The following is a 16473-nucleotide window of genomic DNA, read 5'->3' as shown; positions in this document are numbered from 1 at the left end:
CGGACTACCTATAAAGTTCTAAATAGACTACCTACTTCGTGTAAATGAGGTAGATACGTTAAACAGGATATCCCGTAATTCATGGATAAAATACACCACCTAATTATCTAAAACTAATTTAAATAGTTTTCTTTTAAGTTCTTCAAAATCTTAATTCCAGCAGCTACAGCATTGAAAAAACTGATTCAAGATAGAAATTTTTGAAAAATCTAAAAAAATATATAACTTGGTCATCCTAGAGATTTTTGGAAAACTATTCCAATCAGGTTTGTTTCTTTCTAGGTAGTCCGTGTAGATATCTCTTTGTCCTCAATTTAAGTGGATAAAATATATATGAAAAGTTAATTACGGGACACCCTGTATGTAAAGTGACGACGCAGTCTAGGAACTGATGGTAGCGAGCATGCTTTGAAGTGATCAACTTGACACTCTAGAACCAATATATATCCAAACAACTGAGCTCTAATTTCTAATGGAACACGCCATTTTTAATGGTTTTTCCTATAAATAACTCTATGGCATCAGAGAATTACGGAGCAAATTGTGTTGTTATCAGAGTAGATAAGTTTAACGACGACGTATCGCCGCTAACTGCCGTCGTTACACCTCTGGTGCCTCCGTACGAGTGACTCAAGTGGTTCAAGGGACATCGATCTAATAAAAATACTGAAAAACTAGCAGACGCCCGAGACTTCGTCCGCATGGAATTTAGTTTTTCAAAAATCCCTCGGGAACCATGGGTTTTTCCGGGATAAAAAGTAGCCTATGTGTTAATCCATGCTAAAATATATCTCAATACCAAATTTCAGCTAATTCGGTTCAGTAGTCGAGGCGTGAAAGAGTAACAAACATTCATATAATCAAAATCATCAGTTTTTGCAAATCTCTGGAAACTATGTATTTTTTCGGGATAAAAAGTAGCCTATGTGTCAATCCAGAGTAAAATCTATTTCCATTTCAAATTTCAGACAAATCGCTTCAGTAGTCGCTGCTTTAAAGAGTAACAAACATCGACACATCCTTACAAACAATCGTTCGCGTTTATAATATTAGTTAGAAAAAAATTTAGTTAGGATCAATATGAAAAAAAAATCCTTGTACTCGTATCATCATCATCATCATTATCCGATGGACGTCCACTGCTGGACATAGGCCTCTTGCATGGACTTCCAAACACAACGGTCTCGAGCCGCCAATTGGCTTATAATGATGATACATAGATAGGTAAACAAGAACAAATACTCGTACACCAGTGTGGCGCGGAGGCCGGACTCAAACCTGTCGCCTAGCGCACATCGGTGATGGAAAAATATCGTTAGGAAACCTGCATACCTGAGAATTTTCTTAATTTTCTACGTGGATGAAGTTCGCCAATCCGCATTAGGCCAGCGTGGTGGACTATTAGAAGATTAAAAACTGTATATACCTACATAAATATACTCGTAAAATGGATTAATGACTTTGAGCCTCAATAGCTCAACGGTAAGAGCGGTTAGACTCATCACCGAAGGGTGGTGGTTCAATCCTCACCCCGTTGGTCTATTGTCGTACCCACTCCTAGCACAGTCTTTCTCGTCTAGTTGGAGTTGAATGGATATATTAATCATAATATACAAGATGTGACAAATAATATTTTAAAAGAAAAAAATAAAATTGTGCATATTTTTCAGATCAATTTTTTGCAGTGATTTTGTAGGGACGTAGCCGATCTATGGTATAAAATTATCATTGGCTTATAATGATGATAAATAGATAGGTAGTACTCGTATAGCAGTGTCGCGCAGGCCGGACTCAAACCTGTCGCCTAGCGCACATCGCTCAGTTTTTGTGCCGAGCCGGTCGGTGCACCGTGCATCGCGAGGAGGACATTCACTCTGCACTGGGTCACTGTCGCATGCATAGACTATATCCAATGACGACATATGTATTGAAATAATAGTATAATATTTTTATTAATTTTAGTTCTTTTTGGTTATTTATTATTAAGTTTATTTTTCAGTTTAATATCATTGTTGGTATTAGTTTAGATTATAAGGTTGTGTTGGCTGTGTTCGAGGCGTTACTCAATCCGTGTTTCCAACTGAAAATCAGCGCTACGTGTCCAAATTCAAATGGTCACGTAGCATTATGCTGAGCTGGGGCCATTTTCTGGGTTATGCCACACATCGCAGGGTATTGTTCTGGATGTCATGGTGTACTGGAGATATTGTGATGCGTGGCATAATTTTGAAATAAACGCATTTTTCTTTCTTTCTTTCTTTCTTACATAGACTACATTACTACATACATACTACTATACTGAGATACATACCACTTTTTGACGGCCTCCGTGGCGCAGTGCTATGCGCAGAGGACTTACAAGTCGGAGGTCCTGGTATCGATCCCCGGCTGGACCGATTGAGGTTTTCTTAATTGGTCCAGGTCTGGCTGGTGGGAGGCTTCGACCTTGGCTAGTTACCATTCTACCGACAAAGACGTACCGCCAAACGATTTAGCGTTCCGGTCGTGTAGAAACCGAAAGGGGTGTGGATATTCATCCTCCTAACAAGTTAGCCCGCTTCCATCTTAGATTGCATCATCACTTACTATCAGGTGAGATTGTAGTCAAGGGCTAACTTGTAAAGAATAAAAAAAAGACATACTGAAATAACCACATACCATCGTGGAGATGACAGATTAACTTCTTCTCTTTCTATTTGTTATAAATAATTTAGAATAAGTTTAAATATATTGTCAACTTTAATTTAATTTTGTATGTAATTTTACCTAGTAATCTAATTTAATAATTGTATTCAATGAATTTGTTTTCCTTTTATGCTAATGTTTTATAATAGTATACTTTTTTTTATTAACTTTGACATAATATAATATTATTATAAGCTTGACATATAATTATTATGAAAGTGTTGACATGAAATTATATAAAATGTTATGTGCGCCTAGCGTTAGTATACATATCAGATTTTTTGTGGCATATTGTATTGTTTTTAATGGTTAATATGTGTATTGTTGGCGTGCTTTAAATAAATAAATAAATAAATAAATAAATTAATAAGGTTGTCATAATCACAGTACTTTGAGGCTATATTTTTTTTATTTGTTTTTTATTTCGGCCGGTGTATCGAAGTGACCGTACCAATTATATAGTTTTGTATATTACGATACTCATAAAAAGATCTTAAAGCTAGAAGGTACTTCGTTATCAATCCATATTCGACTCACTCGTGAGCTCGAGTCTCCTCTCAGAATGAGAGTGGTTAGGCTAACAGTCCACCACGCTGGCCCAATGCGGATTGGCAGACTTCACCCACAGAGAATAAAGAAAATTATCTGGTATGCAGATTTCCTCACGATGACTTTCCTTCACCGTTAGAGACACGTGATATTTAATTTCTTAAAATGCACACAACTGAAAAGCTGAAGGTTCTTGCCCTGGACCAGATTCGAACCCACACTATCCGGAATCGGAGGCCCAAGTACTGTGGTATAATTCCTTTCAGTGACAAAGAAGAGACTAAGGAAGTTTGAAAAAAGTGGAGAAATGGCAGAAGAAACTGTGTACGATAATCTACGATTTATTGATTTACCGTTAAAATTTCTTGCTTAATTATTTATTTGTGTATAATACGTAAAAATAGGTAAAATTTTAAAAGCTAAGGTAAATAAGGAATGTATTGTATACGGAGAATGAATCCTGAACAATGTTCGTAGGTAATTAGGTATATACTTGGAATACTAAACGTGAATCGTTAATGAAAATCCAAAAAACTGCGCAGCGTGTTTTTGTGCTAGGTAGGTACCGACCTACCTATTTATTTATTTTTAGAAGTTAAACGTTTTTTGTACACCTTACCAACCTTACTCGAACCAATCGTAAATATGAACACAATAATTTACTTAATTAAATATTATAATAAGTTAAAGCTTAAGTTTCTTAGTGTATTCTTATTCAATAAAAAAAACGAAAAAAAATACTATTAAGAAGTTTTTCAGTCAGTCACACGATTTACCACTTGCCAGGGAATTATTATTATTCATATTGTAGTTTATGTAGTATATACCAATGATATTAAATACTGTTAGATGTGTTACTAGCGCATGAAAAATGAGGCGCTCAAAAGAGGAAATTTATACACAACTCAGTGTTAGTTGTGGTCAACAACGAACGTTATTTAAACAAATAATACCTAAATATCGTCTACAGTGTCGAGTTGTGAGTTCAAGAAGTATAAAAACTATATATACATAAATATATAATGGAATTAAAGACAAAATTGTGCATGTGTGCGCTCAGTTTTGTAGTGTATTATTCGGATCACTTTTTGCGGTGATTTTGTAAGGACGTAACCAATCTATAGTATAAAATTATCATTGGTATATTCCTAACTACCTATTACCTACTATTACTTGTTAACCCGGCAAACGTTCTTTAGCAATATCGGCATTGAAAAATAGGGGTTGATGGTAAAAGGATGAAAATTTAGGGACACTACCTACCCTACCCCAAACCCTAACCTATCCCACTTTGTCTTCCTTAAACCACCATACAACCAACTTCTCATCTCCGGTCTGTGACTGAAAAAAATGTTGGAAGAGAAAATCTGAAAATTTCCTAAACTGACCAAGGACAAAGAGCCGTGATAGCCCAGTGGATATGACCTCTGCCTCCGATTCCGGAGGGTGTGGGTTCGATTCCGATCCTTTAATAATTTTCAGTTGTGTGCATTTGAAGAAATTAAATATCACGTGTTTCAAACGGTGAAGGAAAACATCGTGAGGAAGCCAGCATACCAGAGAATTTTCTTAATTCTCTGTGTGTGTGAAGTCTGCTAATTCGGATTGGGTCAGCGTGGTGGACTGTTGGCCTAACCCCTCTCATTCTGAGAGGAGACTCGAGCTCAGCAGTGAGCCGAATATGGGTTGATAATGATGATGAATAATGACCAAGGACTCAAACCCAAGATCTCGTGATCCAAAGGGTCATTACTGCACCAACGTATTTTTTTTTTTATTCTTTACAAGTTAGCCCTTGACTACAATCTCACCTGATGGTAAGTGATGATGCAGTCTAAGATGGTAGCGGGCTAACTTGTTAGGAGGAGGATGAAAATCCACACTCCTTTTCGGTTTCTACACGACATCGTACCGGAACGCTAAATCGCTTGGCGGTACGTCTTTGCCGATAGGGTGGTAACTAGCCACGGCTGAAGCCTCCCACCATCCAGACCTGGACCAATTAAGAAAATCTCAATCTACCCAGCCGGGGATCGAACCCAGGACCTCCGTCTTGTAAATCCACCGCGCATACCACTGCGCCACAGAGGTCGTCGTATACTTATGTTGTAGTTGTAGCTACTACTGTGCATTCTGTGGTAAAGCTAGCTTGATAAGATTAATAATGTTCAATACGGATTGATTGGTTTTACATTAAAACAGATTGCTTAATGGACTTATGAATGGAAAACGCATTATACGACTAGGTACCTACTTATGTACTCAAACGAAGCAAGATAAATAATACATATACTTAACTAACTAACGTCGCGCGGTTTCACCCGCGTGGTTCCAGTTCCCGTAGGTATATGAGGATAATATATAGCCTATAGCCTTCCTCGATAAATGGGCTATCTAACACTGAAAGAATTTTTCAAATCGGACCAGTAGTTCCTGAGATTAGCGCGTTCAAACAATCAAACAAACAAACAAACTCTTCAGCTTTATAATATTAGTATAGATTAATATAAAATGTACTTATTTATGTGGTAGGTATATTACAGCCTTTCTTGATGAGTACTGTTTATTAACAAAGAAATTAGAAATGAAGGTAGAAAACGCATGTCATTTCATAACTTATTTATTTTAAATTTTGTATGGTTTGTTTTTAAAATGTTATGTAAATATATTAACTATATCTAATTGTTCTAAGCTTATTCATCAAATTTATTTTCATGAATTTAAGAACAAGTTAATTATAATTATTATTAGGTGTGAAGTGACTAGTGATTTATACCCTCATTTTTAATTTGTTTGTTGGTAAACAGTACCTACTCATCAAGACCGGTGTTATATATGTAGTATAGTGTTAGATTTTTAATTATTTAATAATTATAAATACAAAATAAATAAATAAGTATACTTAAACAATACACATCACTATCTAGCCCCAAAGTAAGCATACAGAGTAGCTTGTGTTATGGGTGCTAAGATAGTTGATATTATAATATTAATATACAATTATATACTACATATAAATACTTATATAATGTATAAATACACACAGACACTGGAAAACACCCATGCTCAACACACAAATATTTTCCAGTTGTGGGAATCGAACCCACGGCCGTGGATGCAGAAAGCAGGGTCACTACCCACTGCGCCACGCGGCCGTCATACATAAGTTAACATATAAAAACTCATTTATCGAGATAAATATTGTAATCTGTGTTGTCCATTAATGACTATGGCTTTGTTCTGAGGTTTAGTTGAGTAGTTATTGTCTAGGTAAAATTATTGACATGTCAAGTGGGGATATGTTAAATTTAATTAATGTTTGATCCATCTAATAGACTAACGATTTGTTTAAAAATGAGTATTAAGATATTTGGAATACAGTTTAATCATTTCAAGTTGTGTTTTTTCATTTCAATTCTTACAATTGATACTATTTTTTTTAAGGAAAAGTGTCACCAATATTACTTTTTTATATTCTACGACCTCATCTGATGTTAAGGGACGATGTCTAAGATGATAACAATGATAATTTTATACTATAGATTGGTTACGTCCTTGCAAAATCACCGCAAAAAATGATCCGAATTTAGCTACACCACTGGGCGCCACACACATGTCTTTAATCTTAATATATATAAATCTCGTGTCACGATGTTTGTCCTCGATGGACTGAACCACAGTATCTACTGTGACTGAACGGCTGAATCGATTTAGCTGAAAATTGGCAGGGAGGTAGTTTAGAGCCAGGAGAAGGACATAGGCATTTTTTTTGTAGGGTAGGGGTAGGGTAGGGGTAGAGTAGGGGTAGGGGTAGGGTAGGGGTAGGTTAGGGGTAGGTAGGGTAGTGGTAGGGTAGGTTTATGGGATAGGGTAGGAGTAGGGTAGCGGTAGGGTAGTTGTAGGGTAGGGATAGAGTAGAGGTAGGGTAGGGGTAGGGGTAGGAGTAGGGTAGTGTAAGGTAGGGATAGGGAAGAAGTGCAAATAAATAAATTAATAAGTCAAAGCGAAGCTTGAGCGGGTCCGCTAGTTCCATTATATATTTATATAGTTTTTACACTTCCTGAACACACAACTCGACATTGTAGACGATATTTATTATTTATGATAACGTTCGTTGTTTAATAAGCGACTAAGTGATATTAAGTAAATTTTCCACATTTGTCCGCCTCAGTTTTGATGCGCTAGTTCCACATCTCTAGTATAAAATTATCATTGGCTGTCAAGCCGTTAGCGCTGCAGGCATGTGGGCTTACTTGATCATCAGTACCTGACATAACATCAACTTCCCAACTCCGGGCTGAGAATTTTATAGAAGAAGAAAACTCAGTATCTCATAGACTCCGTTTTCTTATATAGGTTTTCTTAATTGGACCAGGTCTGACTGGTGGGAGGCTTCGTCCTGGGCTAGTTACCACCCTACCGGCAAAGACGTACCGCCAAGCGATTTAGCGTTCCGGTACGATGTCGTGTAGTGAGTGGATTTTCATTCACCTCCTCACAAGTTAGTCCGCTCCCATCTTAGATTGCATCATCACTTACCATCAGGTGACATTGTAGTCAAGGGCTAACTTGTAAAATAAGACTGATCTAGGATTCGAATCCAGCACCTCGTGATCAGAAGCCACAGACTAACCACTGGACCAACGCAACGGTTAACTAAAAAAATCGCTTACGAATTACTTACTTATTCAAATGAAAATGCATATATGTATAATAAATTAATCAAAATAATATTATATTTCTAAACATAGAATTAAGTAAATTCGTCAATCCTATCTTGCCGTGGTAGCCCAGTGGATATGACCTCTGCTCGGGTTCGAATTCGGCCCGGGGCATGCACCTCCAACTTTTCAGTTGTGTGCATTATTCTAGTTTTCGAAGCGTTTGCAATCGTAGAAAGAGAATTGAACGCCACTTGGCTATAGAGGCTGTATTTTTTTATATATGAAAAGTTCAAAAGATATTTAGTTATATTAATGAGGACCGTGTTTTAGCTCTTCGTAGCTTCATAATAAAATCTATCTAATCTACAAGAAGTTGTACATAGCTGAAGAGTTTGTTTGGTTGAACGCGCTAATCTCAGGAACTACTGGTCCGATTTGAAAAATTCTTTCAATGCTAGATAGCCCATTTATCAAGGTAGGCTATAGGCTATATATTATCGTCGTATTCCCATGGGAACGGGAACCACGCGGGTTAAACCGCGCGGCGTCAGTTAGTTACTAAATAATTATAAATCAATCTTGTTATCAATTCATGTTAATAGGTAGATCGGCGCCTAAAAAATGTCTACTAGCTCTCGGCCTACAACGCATGCAGCATGCTTCGTGCTCTATCTGCGAACTCTCTATCAGATAACTCTTGAGATGACATCGCTAAGAAATAATGAAATAAAAGAAAAAAAAATTAAAAACACCGATTGTCATCAAGCTGAACAAGAATAAAGACATTTCAGAAAGAATTTTGTTTGCAATGTAAAAATACTGATGACCTATTTTTTAAATTTTCAAAGTATTTATCCCCCGTTTTTCCAATATTTCCCTTCACTGCTCTGCTCCTAATGATCGTAGCGTGATGAAAACTATACTATAACCCAGGAGTATGAAGAATAATTGTACCTACTGAGTTTCATTAAAATCCGCCGAGTAGTTTTTGTTTCTATAACGAACATACAGACAGACAGACAAAAATTTTACTGATTGCATTTTTGGCATCAGTATCGATCACTAATCAGCCCCTGATAGTTATTTTGGAAATATATTTCATGTACAGAATTGACCTCTCTACAGATTTATTATTATTACCTATAAGTATATAGTAGGTATAGATAGAATACGCATCATAATCGGGCCATCCGGATTAGGAGTAACGATGTCCAAGACGAAGACAGGTGGTCACCCTGTAGTACTTTTGGCGCCTCCGTGGCGCAGTGGTATGCGCGGTGGATTTACAAGGCGGAGGTCCCGGGTTCGATCTCCGGCTGGGCCGATTGAGGTTTACTTAATTGGTCCAGGTCAAGCTGGTGGGAGGCTTCGGCCGTGGCTAGTTACCACCCTACCGACAACGACGTACTGCCAAGCGATTTAGCGTTGCGGTACGATGTCGTGTAGAAACCGAAAGGAGTGTGGATTTCATCCTACTCTTAACAAGTTAGCCCGCTTCCATCTTAGATTGCATCATCACTTACCATCAGGTGAGATTGTAGTCAAGGTGAGATGTAGTCAAGGGCTAACTTGTAGAGAATAAAAAAAAAATGTTCCGCGGCGTCGTCTTATAAACTCATATTTGACGGCATTATCTTTACTCATGCAATAGTCGCGACTTTACCTACAATCGCGTAATAAATTATTGATTTACAATTAATTGTTTACAATAATTTATTAATATATTATGATATAAATATCACAATAATTTACTTGCACATAATCAACATGGTTTATTTCATACATATCTGTAAGTACCTATACAATTCTGACAGACGAATAAAAAATTAATTTTCCAGTATTCTGCTTAAAAAGTGTGCATTAAACAAAAATAATGATCGCGTTATCTTACCACCATTTATTTATACACAACAAAAACAACTCACTTTGCTTTCCGGGCGCCGTAAATAGACGAATTGGCAGAATTCCACCACACTTCGCACTCACTGAACAGAGAAAACAGTAGCAATCACACTAAACAGTAAACACGACCAATCGCGGCGACGCGCGACCGACGACTGGCAACTTCACACAAAACACCAATATAAAACAATTATTGTTTATATACTCGTATGAGATGAATCAAATGAGAAGCTTTACATTCAGTACCCCGGCGTTTACGAGTAAAACACGCAAGTCGTGAGTCGCTACAATCTTCAAATACACGACGCGCGAAAATTCCTCTCGAATTTTCTGCGACGTGCTTGTCGTAGTCAGACGTACTTCATGTTAGGAAGGCTGAAAGTTTGTCGACCCATGCTCCTACCATTAAGTATGGTACCTATGAAGTTTAGACTGTGATGGCTTTGGCACAGGGGTTCCGGCTTTTAGAAAACCTCATTGCACATGCTCATTTGATGACTCGAAAAAATGCTAGAAGAGAAATGCTATTATTGAGAGAAATGCTAAAAAAATCATTTATTTGTCGGTATTGAACAGTGTGGCTTACCGACAAATAAATAAATCTTCTACTTACATACTGCGTACTTAATTACTAATAATTATTATTGATAAACGGTCGGGTAAAAAAGACCCTGTCACTAAAAGACGATTACCTACTGATCTGTTTCTTGATGTCTATTCTCAGAGATACTCGGCGACCACTGTATAAAGCGCCCTTAATTTGTAAGATAGTATTTCTTTCTCATATTAGGCCTAGTAAAATATTTAAAAATACGCATCATACTTGGCAGTTGAGGATCTGTCTGCAGTTTTTTTCATTGCATTCCAAAGCTAGCACGGGCTCTATAAATTGGCTACTGTATGTAAATGTGGTGATACTACGGTAGGAGCACGGGCTGGCACACTTTAAGGTCAGTTTATATCTACAGACACGGTACGTCACAGACAAGTAGCGTGGCAGACATCCACAGACACCGTCTATTCACACTGCCCATCAGGTAGCTAGAGACACGTAAAGTCCTTTTCGTCAAAGAAGTCCCCCAGAAGTGGTTCTAATGCCATAATGGCGCTCATTGTCATTTGGTAATGGCGGTCTTATTGTCATTTGTGTAAGACGCTGTCAATTTTAGTTTAGACGTCATGAAAAAGACTCGACAGACATGAACCGCACAGACAAAATATTCTTTCAGCGAATACCAGCCGGGCGAGAACCGTGTCTGTCAACGTCTGTGCTGCCGCGTTACGATAGATATATATACGTTAATAAACACTGTAAAGAATATTATTTTGTCTGCCACGGCACATGTCTGGCACGCTAAATGTCTGTAGATATAAACGGACCTTTAGCCTTTATAAATGAGGCATGTCTGGCGGTCGCACGTTCGCGGACTTTAGATATTTACGTACACAAGTGATGCGGAAATATCTTCAAGTTCATTCAGTGATTTTCCATTTTCATCTAATATGTTTAAAGAAATGAACGAGAGAAAGAGAATAGTTTTTTTGCACATTAACGCTTTTCCAAGGTGCCTGAGCGATGGTTGCTTTGGCTGCTTTGTTGTAGTTGACTGTTGACCAATAATTTAATTGATTGTGAGGGAGGAGAGTCTTCTACCAACGTATTTCGATTTAGGGATCCCTTTGTAAAATAATAAGCTTTTAAGAGCAAATTTTTGTCAAGTGTTGTGAGTCAAGTGTCCCCACCCATATAATATAATGAAATTACAAGGAAAACTATAACAGATAATTAGCAATTGCTAATAATAATAGTAATAGTCGACTGCCTCCGATTCCGGAGGGTGTGGGTTCGAATCCGGTCCGGGGCATGCACCTCCGACTTTTCATTTTAAGAAATTAAATACCACGTGTCTTACACAGTGAAGAAAAAACATCGTGAGGAAACCTGCATACCAGAGAATTTTCTTAATTCTCTGCATGTGTGAAGTCTGCCAATCCACATTGGGCGTGGTGGACTATTGGCATAATCCCTCACAATCTCGAGCTCAGCAGTGAGCCGAATATGGGTTGATAATGATGATACGGCCCCCATATTCGTATGATCTCGCTATTAAAAAAAAATTACCTATGGGGTCTTTTTCCAAAAATGAGAGTTCATAGGTTATTATTATTTTTTTTATTCTTTAGGTACGTAAGTTAGCCCTTGACTACAATCTCACCTGGTGGTAAGTGATGATGCAATCTAAGATGGAAGCGGGCTAACTTGTTAGGAGGAGAATGAAAATCCACACCCCTTTCGGTTTCTACACGGCATCGTAGCGGAACGCTAAATCGCTTGGCGGTACGTCTTTGCCGGTAGGGTGGTAACTAGCTACGGCGGAAGCCTCCCACCAGCCAGACCTAGACCAATTAAGAAAATCTCAATCGGCCTAGCCGGGGATCGAACCCAGGACCTCCGTCTTGTAAATCCACCGCGCATACCACTGCGCCACGGAGGCCGGCTTGTGCGGGTGTTGAGTTAATACATTTCCTTATCACCGCCATTCGCTGGCCGCAACAATAGCCAATCAAAATGGTCTGTGTATGACCGCAGCAGTCGCTAGCGAGCAGCTGAAGTCCAAGGTTCGAGGCCAGACCGGCTCAGATTTATCTTAGTAAAATTGTAATAGAGATGGACAAAGTGAAGCACCCTCCTAGCTACACTAAACCGTCATAGTTCCAGTGGCGTGCAAAAGGTTTTTAACTATGGTAGGTATAGTCTATAGGTACGTTAATATTATGCAAAATAATAAATTCCTCCTCCATTATTGTAATTTGCTGTGATTACTGGGTTTGTTAAATAGGATACGATTATGCTCGTCTTTCTATTTCTAGATATATCCTACAAAAATTGTTGTGTTTGAGACCGATGGTTTTTGAAGTCTTAGTGAGATCTCTTGCCTAGGGTTGCCAACATTTTTTCAGAAAAATATAGAAGGTATATTTCAGATATAAAAAATATAGTAGGTACGTATAAAATATACTTAGTATTTTATGGAATAAGTAAAAAATCAATATTTATTTTTAAAAAACAATATATATTTTTATTCTTTACAAGTTAGCCCTAAGATGGAAGCGGACTAACTTGTTAGGAGGATGAGAAAAGGGTGTGGCCTTTTTCGGTTTCTACACGACATCGTACCGGAACGCTAAATCGCTTAGCGGCACGTCTTTGTCGGTAGGGTGGTAACTAGCCACGGCCGAAGCCTCCCACCAGTCAGACCTGGACTAATTAAGAAAATCTCAATCGACCCAGCCGGGAATCGAACCCAGGACCTCCGTTTTGTAAATCCACCGCGCATACCGCTGCGCCACGGAGGTCATCGAATTTATTTACTCATATTGCATTTTTCAAGATTTATTTGTCTGAAATAAGAGTCTTATGCATTTTCCACATTTTCTTACTAAAATACTCTAAACTAGGCCTAAGCGACGGCGCGATTAGCAGCTGATAAGTGATAACACTTGTTGTTTTCCGCTCCGAGCTATGTGCTATGTGCTTCTAACGGTGCGTTACTTTGTGTCACCGTCTGCATAACAATATTACTTATTTTACAATATAAAAATACTTATTAGAAAATTCTCGAAAATACATATTAGAAAGGCTCACTGCTGAGCTCGAGTCTTCCCTCAGAATGAGAGGAGTTATGCCTATAGTCCACTACGCTGGCCCGATGCGGATTGGCAGACTTCACACACGCAGAGAATTAATTTCCTCACGATGTTTTCCTTCACCGTTTGAGACACGTGATATTAAATTTCTTGAAATGCACACAACTGAAAAGTTGAAGGTGCATGCCCCAAACCGGAAAAAACATAACCCTTCCTTCTTGCAGTCGGGTAAAAAGGCGACATGATCATTGACCCGTGTATCTAAACTGCAGTTTTAAAGGTTTTGGCACCTTATACTATCTATCTCAATGATAATTATCTATTATTAGGCTGAGGCCTGCGGTTTTGCCCGCGTAGTTCCCGTTCCCGTAGGAATACGGGGATATTAAATAGCCTATAGCCTTCCTCGATAAATGGGCTATCTAGCACTGAAAGAATTTTTCAAATCGGACCAGTAGTTCCAGAGATTAGCGCGTTCAATTAAACAAACAAACTATTCACCTTTATAATATTGGTATAGATTTTAGGCGATTTGTTTGCGAACGGTCCAGCACTGAGCACATCCCGCGTTATCGAAATATTCCGTTGATTGAGAGTTAACGAGATGCCATGATGCGTTTAGTTATTTTTAGAAATAGTCATTAACAGATTTGGTTTCTTTACGTGATTATCTATACTATGTAAGCAGTTGGTATATTTTTCTCGTAACTTTATTGATCAGCCCATTAGGAAGTAGAACATGATTATAAAAAGCAGCAAATAACCACTTTTCTTTGAATAAACTTTAACATAAAGGAGAATGCCCACCGGCGCAAACAACGTCGGCCCAGGGAACCCAAGGTATACCCCCGTCAAAAATATACGGAGATGATATGATGTATAAATAAGGATCTGCTTAAATAATTGGCTTAATTATCAATCTTCTAAGGCAAAATGTAAATAACATAGTTTGAAGCTGTATTTTTACCCGACTGCAAGAAGGGTTATGTTTTTCGCGCGTATCTTGTATGTATGTAATATTCTTTATTACCTCATATTTTCCAAACCACTGGACGGATTTTCGTAATTAAGATATCGTTAGATTAATCTTAATAACCCAAGTGTTCTTAGATAGGTGAAATTTAAAAAATACCAATAAGACGACTGTGAGACGCTATAGACTCGAGGTGAAAAAAAAAATTTTTTTTTGAATATTGCAAGGTGGGTATCAAATTCAAGGGCTCTTTGAGAGGATTTCAAAATGGTATATCATGGCCATGTTAAAAAAAAACTACAATTAGAAAAACGTTATTTATTAATTATCTAACAATATACGCGAGGCGGATGACTATGGGTGCGAGGTTTATGAAGCGAAGTTTTAGAACACCTTAAATATACTAAATTTTATATTGATTATAAAAATCGGACAAGTGCGAGTCGGATTCACCCACCGAGGGTTCCGTAGATTTTTTTAAATATTTACTTAACTTCGGTTGGACGTATACATTATCGTACTTTGTAACATGTAACAAACGTAACAAATAAATCCAAAATTCACCATCTATCTTCTAAAAAGTCGGGATCGATCGAGTTGGGATCTAATAAAAAATGTAGACGAAAATCATTCTTTTTAATACAATAGGTCCCGACTGTTTTCTAATTGCTTTCTACACTTCTGGACTGAGCTTGTTTTTTTTTTCTTTTCAGTTTTTGTATCATTTATGCAGTCGGGTTTTTTTATTTGTATAATTAATTTATTTATTTGTATTGTTTTTTCTGTGAGTGTGTGTGTGAAATGAGATTATAAAATTTCAAAATCTATAAAAATCTTTTATCGTAGCTAATTAGATGAAAATTCGTACAGTTTTAGCTTCCTTACTTTAAATGTAACATTTTTTAATAAATGAACTATAAACATAAACGCACAAATAACTAAGATATTAGTAATTATGTTTGAACGCCCATACAAATCTACGACGTCAATAATTCGTACCATTTTGTATGGGGCGTTTTTCAGGGATCTGTGGCAGCGCCGCAAATCTGATCCTTTAAATCCCCGTAGCTTCGAAAGTAATTATCGCAGATACCCTGTTCCTTTTTCAAAATTGCTTTACTATTAGCACATTCCTAATTTATATACAACTAGCGGACGCCCGCGACTACGCCTACTTCTACCCTACCCTACCCTACCCCTATGGTAGGGACCATGCGACGGCGACGGAAGCTTACAAAATGGAGTAATCTCCCGTGTTCTCAACATTTCCCTTCACTGCTCTGCTCCTTTTGACGGTAGCGTAATGAAAAGTATACTATAACCTGCCCAGGAGTATGAAGAATAATTGTACCAAGTTTCGTTAAAATCCGTCGAGTAGTTTTTATTTCTATAAAGAACATACAGACAGACAAAGTTTTACTGATTACATTTTTGGCATCAGTATCAACCACTAATCACCCCCTGATAGTTATTTTGGAAATATATTTTAAGTGACTCTACAGATTTATTTGGGATTATATGGGTTTGGGATTTCCGCAAAACTATAGGTGTTTGACGTTTTTATCTCAGTAGGTGAAGGCTTAACTAGGTCAGTCTAAATCTTAATTAGTGTTCTTTAAAACAGATTACTTGTAGCCATTTCGACGGCCTCCGTGGCGCAGTGGTATGTGCGGTAGATTTACAAGACGGAGGTTCTGGGTTCGATCCCCGATTGAGGTTTTCTTAGTTGGTGGCAGGATTCGTGGCTAGTTACCACCCTACCGGCAAAGACGTACCGCCAAGCGATTTAGCGTTCCGCTACGATGCCGTGCAATTTTCATCCTCCTAACAAGTTAACCCGCTTCCATTTTATATTGCATCATCACTTACCATCAAGTGACATTGTAGTCAAGGGCTAACTTGTAAAGAATAAATAGAAAAACGTTTCTATAGCTTGCAAAATTTATTATTTAATTATTATTATTATTCATTTATTTCATTTTCACATACAATTGCATACCTACTTGTGCAGAACGCATTGTTTTCCTGTCAAGATTAAAATAAAACAAAACG

General features: G+C 37.6%; 1 protein-coding gene across 1 annotated transcript in view; it reads right to left on the bottom strand.

Annotated features, from left to right (window-relative positions):
* LOC112054365 (sodium-coupled monocarboxylate transporter 1) overlaps positions 1 to 10004 on the bottom strand; it is a 50786-nt gene extending 40782 nt beyond the window's left edge. The window contains exon 1 of the mRNA XM_052889060.1: positions 9824 to 10004. The gene's annotated coding sequence lies outside the window, so the exon portion shown is untranslated. The remainder of the gene's footprint in view (positions 1 to 9823) is intronic.
* Between the last annotated feature and the right edge of the window lie 6469 nt (positions 10005 to 16473).

The sequence above is a fragment of the Bicyclus anynana genome, chromosome 24 (assembly GCF_947172395.1).
Source record: "Bicyclus anynana chromosome 24, ilBicAnyn1.1, whole genome shotgun sequence".
Classification (NCBI taxonomy): domain Eukaryota; kingdom Metazoa; phylum Arthropoda; class Insecta; order Lepidoptera; family Nymphalidae; genus Bicyclus; species Bicyclus anynana.
Note: the sequence above shows the minus strand (reverse complement) of the source record. Positions and strands in the feature narration are given on the sequence as shown.